At 36.5% G+C, this 12,385-nt stretch overlaps 1 long non-coding RNA gene across 1 annotated transcript in view; it reads right to left on the reverse strand.

Moving 5' to 3' along the window:
• The window catches only part of LOC118922660 (uncharacterized), a 48,185-nt gene extending 35,873 nt beyond the window's left edge, over positions 1–12,312 (reverse strand). The window contains exon 1 of the long non-coding RNA XR_005028840.2: positions 12,224–12,312. This is a non-coding gene — a long non-coding RNA (uncharacterized LOC118922660). The remainder of the gene's footprint in view (positions 1–12,223) is intronic.
• Positions 12,313–12,385: the final 73 nt, after the last annotated feature.

Consider the following 12,385-nt stretch of genomic DNA (forward strand, 5'->3'; position numbering starts at 1 on the left):
ATACCTCAATATGGCTTTAATTTGCATTTTGCTGATTATTAGCAATGTGGAGCATCTTTTCATGTGCCTGTTGGCCATCTGAATTTCTTCTTTGGAGAAGTGTCTGTTCATATCCACTGCCCATTTGTTAATAGGGTTATTTGCTTTTTGGGTGTTGAGGCATGTGAGTTATTTGTATATTTCAGACGTTAACCTCTTGTTGGATATGTCATTTACAAATATATTCTCCCACACTGTAGGATGCCTTTTGGTTCTGCTGATGGTGTCCTTTGCTATACAGAAGCTTTTTAGCTTGAAGTAGTCCCATTTGTTCATTTTTTATTTTGTTTCCCTTGCCCAAGGATATGCATTCAGGAAAAAGTTCCTCATGTTTATATTCAAGAGATTTTTGCCTATGTTTTCTTCTAAGAGTTTTATGGTTTCATGATTTACATTAAGGTCTTTGATCCATTTTGAGTTTAGTTTTGTGTATGGGGTTAGACCATACTCCGGTTTCATTCTCTTGCATGTAGCTGTCCAGTTTTGCCAACACCAGTTGTTGAAGAGGCTGCCATTTCCCCATTATATATCCATGGCTCTTTTATTGTAAATTAATTGACCATATATGCTTGGGTTAATATCTTGGCTCTCTAGTCTGTTCCATTGGTCTATGGGTCTGTTTCTTGTGCCAGTACCAAATTGTCTTGATTACTGTGGCTTTTTGTAGAGGCTGAAGTCAGGGAGTGTAATCCTCCCACTTTATTCTTCCATCTTAGGATTGCTTTAGCTATGCAGGGTATTTTTTGGTTCCATATGAATTTTATAACTATTTGCTCTAGTTCGTTAAGGAATGCTGTTGACTTTTTGACAGGGATTGCACTGAATCTGTAGACTACTTTAGGCAGGATGGCCATTTTGATAATATTAATTCTTCCTATCCATAAGCATGGGATATGTTTCCATTTATTAGTACTTTGTTTAATTTCTCTCATGAGTGTCTTGCAGCTTTCAGAGTATAGGTCTTTCACTTCCTTGGTTAGGTTTATTCCTAGGTATTTTATTCTTTTTGATGCAATTGTGAATGGAGTTGTTTTCCTGATTTCTCTTTCTGCTAGTTTGTTAGTGTATAGAAATGCAACAGATTTCTGTGTATTTTTGTATCCTGCAATTTTGCTGAATTCAGACATTAGACCCTAGTAGTTTTGGAGTGGATTCTTTAGGGTTTTTTATGTACATTATCATGTCATATGCAAACAGTGACAGTTAACTTGTTCCTTGACAATCTGGATGCCTTTTATTTCTTTGTGTTGTCTGATTGTCATTGCTAGTACCTCCAGAACTATGTTGAATAAACATGGGGAGAGCGGGCATCTTCATCTTGTTCCTGACCTGAAAAGAAAAGCTTTCAGCTTCTCGCTGTTAAGTATAATGTTGGCTATGGGTTTGTCATATATGGCCTTTATTATGTTGAGGTACTTGCCCTCTATGCTCATTTTGTTGAGAGTTTTTATCATGAATGGATGTTTAATGTGGTCAAATGCTTTTTCAGCATCTATGGAAATGATCATGTCCTTTTTGTCCTTCTTTTTGTTGATGTGGTGGATGATGTTGATGGATTCTTGAATGTTGTACCCATCCTTGCATACCTGGAATGAATCTCACTTGATCATGGTGTATGATCCTCTTGATGTATTTTTGAATTCGGTTTGCTAATATTTTCTTTAGTATTTTTGCATCTATGTTCATCAGAGATATTGGTCTGTAATTTTTCTCTTTTTGTGGTGTCTTTGTCTTTTTTCAGTTTAGAGTGATGCTGGCCTCATAGAATGAGTTTATTAGTATTCCATCCTTTACTACTTTTTAGAAAACTTTAAGGATGGGTATTAAGTCTTCTCTAAATGTTTGATAAATTCAGCAGTGAAGCCATCTGCTCCAGGGATTTGCTTTTAGGTAGTTTTTTGATTACCAATTCGATTTCATTGCTGGTAATTCATCTGTTCAGATGTTTTTTTCTTCCTGGGTCAGTGTTGGAAGGTTGTATTTTTCTAGAAGGTTGTCAATTTCTTCTAGATTATCCAATTTGTTAGCATACAATTTTACACAGTATTCTCTAATAATTCTTTTTATTTGTGTGTTGCCCGTAGTGATTTTTCCTTTCTCATTTTTTATTGTATATGTGTGCACACTGTCTTTTTTTCTTGGTAAGTCTGGCTAAGGATTTATCTATTTTGTTTATTTTCTCAAAGACCAGCTCCTGCTTTCATTAATTCATTCTATTGTTTTATTCTTATCAAAGTTATTTATTTCTGCTTTGATCTTTATTATGTCCCTCCATCTACTGATTTTGGGCCTCATTTGTTCTTTTTCTACTTACATTAATTGTGAGTTTAGACTCTTCATTTGGGATTGTTCTTCTTTCTTGAGGTAAGCCTTTATTGCTATATATTTTCCTCTTAGAACTGCCATCAGTGTGTCCCACAGAAGTGGTGTGTTGAGCTGTCATTTTCATTTGTCTTCATATGTTGCTTGATCTCTGTTTTTATTTGGTCATTGATCCATTGATTATTTAGGAGCATGTTGTTAAGCCTCCATGTGTTTGTGGGATTTTTCATTTTCTTTGCGTAATTTATTTCTAGTTTCATCCCTTTGTGGTCTGAGATGTTGGTTGGCACAATTTCATTTCTTCTGAATTTACTGAGGCTCTTTTTATGGCCTAGTATGCTATCTATTCTGGAAAATGTTCCATGTGCACTTGAGAAGAATGTGTATCCTGTTGCATTTGGGTGGAGTGTTCTGTAGATGTCTGTTAAGTCCATCTGTTCTAATGTGTTGTTCAGTGCCTCTGTCCCCTTACTTATTTTCTGTCTGGTTGGTCTGCCTTTTGTAGTGAGTGGTGTGTTGAAGTCTCCTAAAATGAATACATTGTATTCTATTTCCCCATTTAATTCTGTTAGTATTTGATTCACATATGTAGATGCTTCTGTCTTGGAAGCATAGATATTTATAACGGCTATATCCTCTTGTTGGACTGGCCATTTTATCATTAGGTTATGTCCTTCTTTGTCTCTTTGACTTTGTTTTGAAGACTATTTTGTCCGATACAAATACTGCAACTCCTGCTTTTTTCTCCCTATTATTTGCATGAAGTATCTTTTTCCATCCCTTCACTTTCATCTGTGTACATCTTTGGCTTTGAAGTGAGTCTCTTGTAGGCAGCACATAGATGAGTCTTGCTTTTTTATCTATTGTGCAACTGTGTCTTTTGATTGTTGTATTCAGTGCATTAACATTTAGGGTGATTATTGATAGATATGTACTTACTGCCATTGCAGGTTTTAGATTCGTGGTTACCAAAGGTTCAAGGCAGCTTCTTTACTATCTAACAGTCTAACTTAACTCGCTTATTACGCTATTACAAACACAATCTAAAAGTTCTTTTTTTCTTATTCTCCCTTCTTTCTCTTCCTCCTCCACCCTTTATATCTTAGGTGTCATATTCTGTACTCTCTGTGTATCCCTCGAGTGACTTGTGGGTATCTCATTTAATATTGCATTTGATTCATAATTAATTCATCCGGCTCCTTTACTGTGGTGTTACTTGTGCTGTTGACCACTATTTAGCCTTAGGAGCACTTCCATCTGTAACAGTCCCTTTAAAATACCCTGTAGAGCTTGTTTTTTTGGAGATAAATTACCTCAACTCTTTCTAGTTTTATACCTTTGTGGTCTGAGAAGTTGGTTGGTAGAATTTAAATCTTTTTGAATTTACTAAGGCTCTTTTTGTGGCATAGTATGTGGTCTATTCTGGAAAATGTTCCATGTGCACTTAGAAGAATATGAATCCTGCTGCTTTTGGGTGTAGAGTTCTGTAGATGTCTGTTAGGTCCATCTGTTCTAGTGTGTTGTTCAGTGCCTCTGTGTCCTTACTTATTTTCTGTCTGGTGAATCTGTCCTTTGGAGTAAGTGGTGTGTTGCAGTCTCGTAGAATGAATGTATGCATTCTATTTCCTCCTTTAATACTGTTAGTATTTGTTTCCCATGTTGGTGCTCCTGTATTGGGTGCATATATATTTATAATGGTTATGTCATCTTGTTGGACTGATCCCTTTATCATTACGTAATATCCTTCTTCATTTCTTGTTACTTTCTTTCCTTTGAAGTCTACTTTGTCTAATACAAGTACTGCAACACCTGCTTTTTTCTCCCTATATTTGCATGAAATATCTTTTTCCATCCCTTGACTTTTAGTCTGTTTGTCTTTGGGTTTGAGGTGAGTCTCTTGTAAACAGCACATAGATGGGTCTTGCTTTTTTTATCCATTCTATTACTCTGTATCTTTTGATTGGTGCATTCAGTCCATTTACATTTAGGGTGATTATTGAAAGATATGTACTTATTGCCATTGTAGGCTTTAGATTCGTGGTTACCAAAGGTTCAAGGGTAGCTTCTTTACTATCTAACAGTCTAACTTAAGTTGCTTATTAAGCTATTATAAACACAGTGTGATGATTCTTTATTTCTCTCCCTTCTTATTCCTCCTCCTCCATTCTTTATATGTTAGATGTTTTATTCTGTACTTTTTTGTGTTTCCTTTGACTGCTTTTGTGAATAGTTGATTTTATTTTTTGCCTTTAGTTAGTATTTGGTTGGTCTGCTTTCTTTGCTGATTTTATTTTCTCTGGTGACATCTACTTAGCTTTAAAAGTGCTTCCATCAGAGCAATCCCTTTAAAATAGCCTGTAGAGGTGGTTTGTGGGAGGCAAATTCCCTCAACTTTTGCTTGTCTGGGAATTGTTTAATCCCTCCTTCATATTTAAATCATCATGCTTGATACAGTATTGGTTCAAGGCCTTTCTGTTTCATTGCATTAAATATATCATGACATCCTCTTCTGGCCTGTGAGGTTTCTGTTGAGAGGTCTGATGATAGCCTGATGGGTTTTCCTTTGTAGGTGATCTTTTTTCTCTCTCTGGCTGCTTTTAATACTCTGTCCTTGTCTTTGATCTTTGCCATTTTAATTATTATATGTCTTGATGTTATCCTCCTTGGGTCTCTTGTATTCAGAGATCTGTGGGCTTCCATGGTCTGAGGGACTATTTCCTCCCCTAGTTTGGGGAAGTTTTCAGCAATTATTTCTTCAAAGACACTTTCTATCCCTTTTTCTCTCTCTTCTTCTTCTGGTACCCCTATAATGCAAATATTGTTCCGTCTGGATTGGTCACACAATTCTCTTAATATTCTTTTATTCCTGGAGATCCTTTTATCTCTCTGCCTCAGCTTCTCTGTATTCCTGTTCTGATTTCTATTCCATTAACTGTCTCTTGCACCTCATCCAGTCTGCTCTTAAGTCCTTCCAGAGATTGTTTCATTTCTGTAATCTCCCTCCTGACTTCATCCCTTAGCTCTTGCATATTTCTCTGCAGGTCCATCAGCATGGTTATGACCTTTATTTTGAATTCTTTTTCAGGAAGATTGGTTCTATCTATCTCCCTAGGCCCTGTCTCAGGGGGGTTGTCTGGGTGATTCTTGACTGGACCAAATTCCTCTGCATTTTCATGGTGATAGAGGTAGTCGTAGGCAGGTGGTGCATGTGTCAGCTGGGAGAACAAACTCCCTTCCTGCTGCGGGTCACCTTGCCCTTCTCTACTGCATGTGTTGGTTACCCGCACACTCGGAGCAGCCTCCAGGTTAATCTCCTGAGGTGCTGTGGGTGGGACAGCCCTCAGGGTAATCCAGAGCCCTGCGGGGAGTGGCAGGCGCACTGGGTGTGCTCTCCTGTGAGAACGGCAGCCCTTCGTGCCTTGCCCTGGCTTCCTCTGTCTGCGCCAGGCAGCTACACACTGGCGGCAGCCTCTGGGTCTGTTGCTGAGTGAGGCATTACTCTGCCTATCCCAATATCCTTCTTGCTTTTCCTATTCTTCCCAGTGATATTGATAACTAAAAAATACCAGGTGGCCTTACAGTATACTCTTGGATATCAGTTACTTCTGATCTTTGAAAAGTCTACCTACAAAGGCAGACAATGATATATCCATGGATATGTGCTGATCATCTTCAGATACAGACTCAGATTTTATCCTGTGAGTAAAAGTTACCTTATTACTAATTATTGTACATACACTTAAAAATGTAAGTATAACTTTGACTCCCCCAAAGCTTAACTAAGAGCGTACTGCTGACTGGAAGCCTTACTAATAACATAAACAGTTAACATATTTGTGTGTTATATATGTTACATACTACATTCTTATAATAAAGTAAGCTATAGAAAATAAAATGATAAAATCATAAAGGAAATATTTACAGTACTGTGCTGTGTTTATCAATATTGTAGGTTTACACCATCCACGTATAAGATGAATTATCTTGAGACTTAAACTCACTGCATTAGCAACAGGAGGCAGCTATGGAATTATTGTAGTACAGTAAGTACAATTCATTTTATGTAGTTATAATACTGCATCTTTACATTTGTTTACATTTCTTTCAACTGCAAATGGTGCCATGTAGTCTATAAATGTGTTAAATTTTGATAAATTTTAACTTTTTATAATAGACTTGTGAATACTTTATGATAGTGATATAATGAACTAGTATCTACATATATTTTATGTCTTCATGAAGTATCTTTTTCTTAATTTTTTTAATATTTCTAGGTTATCTGGTTAATTTGTGAGTTTTTTCAAATTGTTCAAAATCTCCAAATAATTTTCCAATATACTGTAAAGACCACTGAACTAGAATCTAGCAGGCCTTCATGTAGGCTCTACTATGTAACCCTGATAAGAGTTCATCAGACTTCTTTGGGACTCAGTTTCCTTACCCACTGTATGAGAATGTGGACTTGAAACTTCCTAAATTCCTTCCAACTCTACAAATCTAGATCCATGATCTGGAAAAAAAGGGGGTGGTGTTGGAAGTGGGAAAGCAATTATATTTATTTTAGGTATAAAAACAAAACAACAGCAAAACTTATATAAAGAGAACTTTTCAGAAATAGTAAGGGAAAGCTTTGATCTCCTTTTTCATTTTTTTCTATTCCATACATATTTTAATGTCATTTCAGGCATTTGCTTTCCATTAGTGACTTTAGGTTACTTATGCTTCATTTGTGTCAACCTAATACTTTTCATTTCACTCTACCACTCTATTTTCTTTCTGTACTGTCTTATTTCTGTACATATCTCTCATAGCCTAACCTTAGTATTTTTCCTCAAGGATATCAATAAATTAGCTTTGCTATCTCTTGCAATATGTCTGAAACAGGTCTAAATCAACCTATTATTCAATGTGGGTTATACCATTCAGGAATGATTTCAAGTTGAAGATACTAGAGACCTCAGTTATTTCTGCCATGAATATTAATTTCCAATTTTATTGTGCCAAAATCATAATGAAAAGGACAGGATAATTTTACCTGTATTGCAATTCAACCCACTAAAGACACTAATCTTTAAAAGCCCAGCAAAAATAACAGAAGTAAATGCACTCAAATTAAAATAATATTCCTTAATCTGCTTTGCAGTAGTGATAATACACAGATGGTAATTAAAAAAAAAAGATACTGATAAGGCTCAGACCTTGGGACTCCATTTGGATTATTCACACATTTTCCTGCTATCTAAATCAAGCTGTCCCAAGTTGCATGAATTCAAGTACTCTCTTAGGGAAAACTCAGAGGTATAAGAGCTGCCTACCCAAAAAATTACCTAGTGCTGAAAGGGATGATGAACTACAGGAGGAGGTAAGTAAATAGGCACAGATTAAGCATATTTAAAGTCCTGATTCTCAGTGGAATATTAAGTCTGTTCTGCTAGAGCACTGCTTTTGTGTAATACAAAATCAGCTCACATGTGAATGTTAAATAGGGTTATAATGTTAGAGTACCTAACTAGCAAGCAGGTTGGTTCATACTTAATATTTCCTAGCACTTTAATGTCTTGGGCTACCAAGTAAGAATAGCTGAATGTAAGGTAACTCAGTTGACTGCACAATCACACCAGATCTGGAGGAATATAGTACACAAATGACATCCTTTCATTGTGTGGCACCCGTTCTTCTTTGGCATAGCTCAGCCATGTGCTTCACTTTGCTACAGCTTATTTCACAGTTCTTAGACAATAAGTCAGAGTCATCTATTTCTGGTATTTCTACATTTTGTGCAAAGTTTGCAACTACTTCTCTACCTGCAACTTCTGATTTTGGTATTCTCCTGCCCTTGTTTCCATCACTCGGCAGTGTCAACTCTCCATTAAACTGTCATTTTTCAGGCTACCTTCAACATTCTTTAAAAGGTAAAGCTTTGTAAGTTACTATAGTATGTAATTATTAGGAATTTCACATGTCCTTTTAAATATGCTGTTTTCATTTGGAGTATTATTGTCTCTGTTAATGCTGCCATTCGGTGGTCCCCATATTTTGCATCATGTAGAGAACTTTCAGAATTCTGATGCGACTTCCTGCAAACCGAATAACTCAAAATGTCTGGAGGCAGGAGCCAGGGCATCTGTAGTTTTCAAAGATCCCTAGATGATCTCAGTGGAGAGCCATTGCTCTAGTTCAGTTCTTCAGGTTTTGGGTGGTCTTTCCCAGATCTGTTTTTTCCTTAAGTTATGTTATTCTATGTGAGCCATTTATTTGAAAGTATTTTCAGGAATGTATGTATCATTCTGTGGCTGAATGTTTGTATTACTGTTTCCAAAATAAAAATAATGTAAAGAATGCATAAAAGTATACATAAGCATTTTATTAATATGCATTAATATCCTTTATAAATGGAAACAGTGGGTCTCCTGAGATAAGACTGGTTCTCCAGACATTTGAGGTAAATTGCATACCATTCTGACTAGTATGTTCTGTGGCTTAAATACTGGCTGGAAAGCAACATGTATCATGTTAATACAGTTCTACAGATTGGCTCCATTTACTTTTATCAAGCAGTCCTGGCTTTTCCTGGTTCTCCCGACCCATGCTATCCTTACAATTCACCAGCTACTGTCACTGTACTATGATTTGCTGTCTGCCCCACTGTCTTTCTTAACCACTATATTTAAATCACATTTCTTCTGCTTTTCCATTCTTACTGCTTCAAATCAGAAACTCACACCTGGATTCCTGCTAGCCTTATCCTTAGTTCCTAGCTCCACTAAATAATTAATATCAGATTAATATTCCTAAAGTACATTTGTACTTTTTCTCAAGCCCTAATTTAAGTCTTACCTTTTTCATAAAACCTTCCAAGACTTCAACATATACATATCTCCCTCTTCCTTAAACACTTAAAATGTGTACTGCTCAATCTGTCCAATCAGACAAAAAAGCAGGGAACAAGTATCATAGTACAACAAGCTTTGGGACTAAGGAAAAGATTACCTATCATGTAGTCTATGTCCTTGAGCAATAATAACTAACATTTTTTGAGTGCTTACTATATGCCAGGCTTTACAAGAATAACTTTTAGTCCCCCAACAATTTGGTGAAGTAAGTACCATCATTTTCTACATTTTACAGATGGTAAAACAGAGGCAAGAAAGTTAAATAATCCAGTCAAAGTCACTAAGGATTCAAATCCTGACAGTCTAGTTCCTAAGTCAGTGTTCTTAATCATGATCCTATATTGCTTCTCAATAAGCAAGTCAGTTATATTTGATTTTCTTCCACCTCTTAAAAAACGGGAGTTAAAAATGCCTGTCTTAATAGTTTAAAAGAAAAAATAATGGATAAAAAACACTTTGTAATTGATAGTGTTAAGGAACAATTATTTCCACATCAGTTACCTATATTTATAATTTGGGATATTTATTACTTTTCCATGCACTAATTATTTTGTGTTTATAATTAAAGCTTTAATTATTCAGGAATTACCTTGTAAGGAGAGACTATGATTTACGTATGTCCTTTTCTACTTTAGAGAACCCTAGGAAGATCTATCTAATATATATTACTAATTGGTGGACACTTTTGGAACTTTTAGGAATATAAATCAATATAAAATAAAGGTTCCCATATTAGGTTAAAAGTGATATTTAAATTTTCCAATTATTATGGTCATTGTTTTCCATGAACTATTCACAGGGAAGTACAAATTCAGTTTCCTCAAATTCTAGCAGGAGTCTGATTCTTCTGGTTAATGAAAGAAAACAGCAAACAAAGGGAGATGAATTATGCCCTGATTCTCAAGGGTATCATTAAGATCCTCTTCAGCCATGCTTCCAGAGAGATCCATTTTATATACATGTGTTTCTACCAATAAAAAGAAACTTCAGTAAGGTCAGATGTTTAGGGAACCCCTTCCTACCCTTTTCCATCTCTTTTCTGCCCCATTCTTGATAAATCATTATTGTTCTAGATATGTGGGGTTGGATTACTAATGAGGAGGCTCATGACTTGGCTGGGAGATACATAAAATACTGGGCCAGTCCTGAACTAAATATAAAAGAAAAAACTCCTGCTCAAGATTTATATTCAGAAATAATGGAATAAAATGTGTCCATTCTGGCATACTTTGACTCTTTTTAACAATCATACAGTATCATTTAAATGAGTAGCACCTTGAGAGATTTCTAATTTAAGCTGCACGTTTCACTGTATCACTTCTTAATTTTTTAGTTGTCAGATATTTATATGTATCATTTTCCTCTGTTGGAACTTAAACTTAATTTTCCTTTATGAGGTGTTGAACTCTTTATGCCCATGTACTCCTAAGGCTACAGGCTAATTTAGATAATCACATATGTATTGTTTGCATGCAGATGTAGCTCATGTTTTTTCTTACTAAATGGATTTTTCTTTATCCATAGGCTTCCTCTCCTCATCTATGATCCCTAGGGACTACAGAAAATATAAGTTTTAAGATGTGTGTAAAAAACTCAAACCAAAGAGATTTTGTGATGCTCCATAAACAATGCATATCTGCTATACCTGTCATACTAATATAATGGAAACCACACAAGGTCATAAACTTGTAATGTGTTTAGTATGAAATTAGTTCCTATATAAATTACTATATAATGTTCATAAACATTTTCAAACATAAGCACACTCTGAAATGAAACTACGGGGGATATTCATTTTAAAAACGTGGCACATTATCTTTTTTAAATCTCTTTACAAATGATACCTCATTTACCACTAATTAGTGCTTGGTTTTCTTTTAGTTCAATGTCTAACATTTGCAAATCACAATTTCTTCTTTTTTTCATTTATGGAACATACTTTCCTTCCCCCTCATGCCCCATCCTGAGACACTCACCACCTAATTCCTGACTAAATGCAGTTTTAAACAAGTCAGAGTAAGTTTCAGTACTTAAAATATTAACCACTTGGGACTGCTCTGTAGGTTAATTCCGTGGATGTGCTGAATGAAAACATGCTTCACTTTTCAGAAGAAAACCTCTGACATTGCAAGAATTATTTCAAACCCACAATTCTTCAGTTAAGAAATCACAAGCTTAACTGAAATCATCATTTTGTAAGAAGCGTTAAGTAGCTCCCGCTGGTACTGTATATAGAGAGAGTGAGAGAGAGAGATAAGACCTTGTCTAACTTCAAGCCCTTTGAAATTAGAGCACTAGGGTAAAGTAAGAGTGACATTTCCTAGAAGTGTACGGAAATATCCAAAATGATAGCTGTGGCAGGACCGAAGGAACTGAGGCCCAGATGAGTTCATGTTACTTCTGCAATGTCACCACCCAATCTGGTAGGAAAGCCCACTAAAGCCGAGTTCGCCGCTTATCTAGAAAACTCTTCCTTAATCAGTCCTTTCCAGAGTGATGCGGAAGACCTGCCTTTTTCATTTACTAATTTCACCTCGAGGAAAGGACCTGCGACTGATAAAAAGGAGGCTGTTTCCTGCGCGAGGCTCATACACCCTCTCCGTTCGGTGAGTTACCTCGCGTCTCCACGCCGCAGCACGTTCAGAGGCAAACGCAGAATATGCAGATGTGTTTTTTACTGCGGTGTTCTCACAGATGTATACCACATGGTCACAGCTTGCAACTTTGTCCTAAGCCATCTAACTTCTAAGACAAACTTTCGGACCATTTGGCAGGAACAGGAGTTTCCAATTCCCCGCTCCTACTTTTCAAAGGACAGCACTCAACTACTTCACTTGTGACGAAAACACCTTACTCCGTTTTGTCCCGCCTTATCTGTCTTTCTTCACATTTTCCCCTAGTGACTTTTACCACATAGTCTTCCACTTCACTAGAAAACCCACTCTCGCATCTTCACCTTCCTACCCCACCTTCAGGAAGCGCCTTCCTTTCTTCCGCCTCCCACTCACTTTCCTTCCTCTTGGCTTCCGAGTCACCGCCCAGAAAAACTGTGGAGACGCACTGCGCAGGTGCACTAACTCGTCACCGCTTTGCCTTTCGGGAAGGGTGGGCCGATTTCTTTCAATCTCTAA

Source organism: Manis pentadactyla, chromosome 7, assembly GCF_030020395.1.
Source record: "Manis pentadactyla isolate mManPen7 chromosome 7, mManPen7.hap1, whole genome shotgun sequence".
Taxonomy (NCBI): Eukaryota; Metazoa; Chordata; class Mammalia; order Pholidota; family Manidae; genus Manis; species Manis pentadactyla.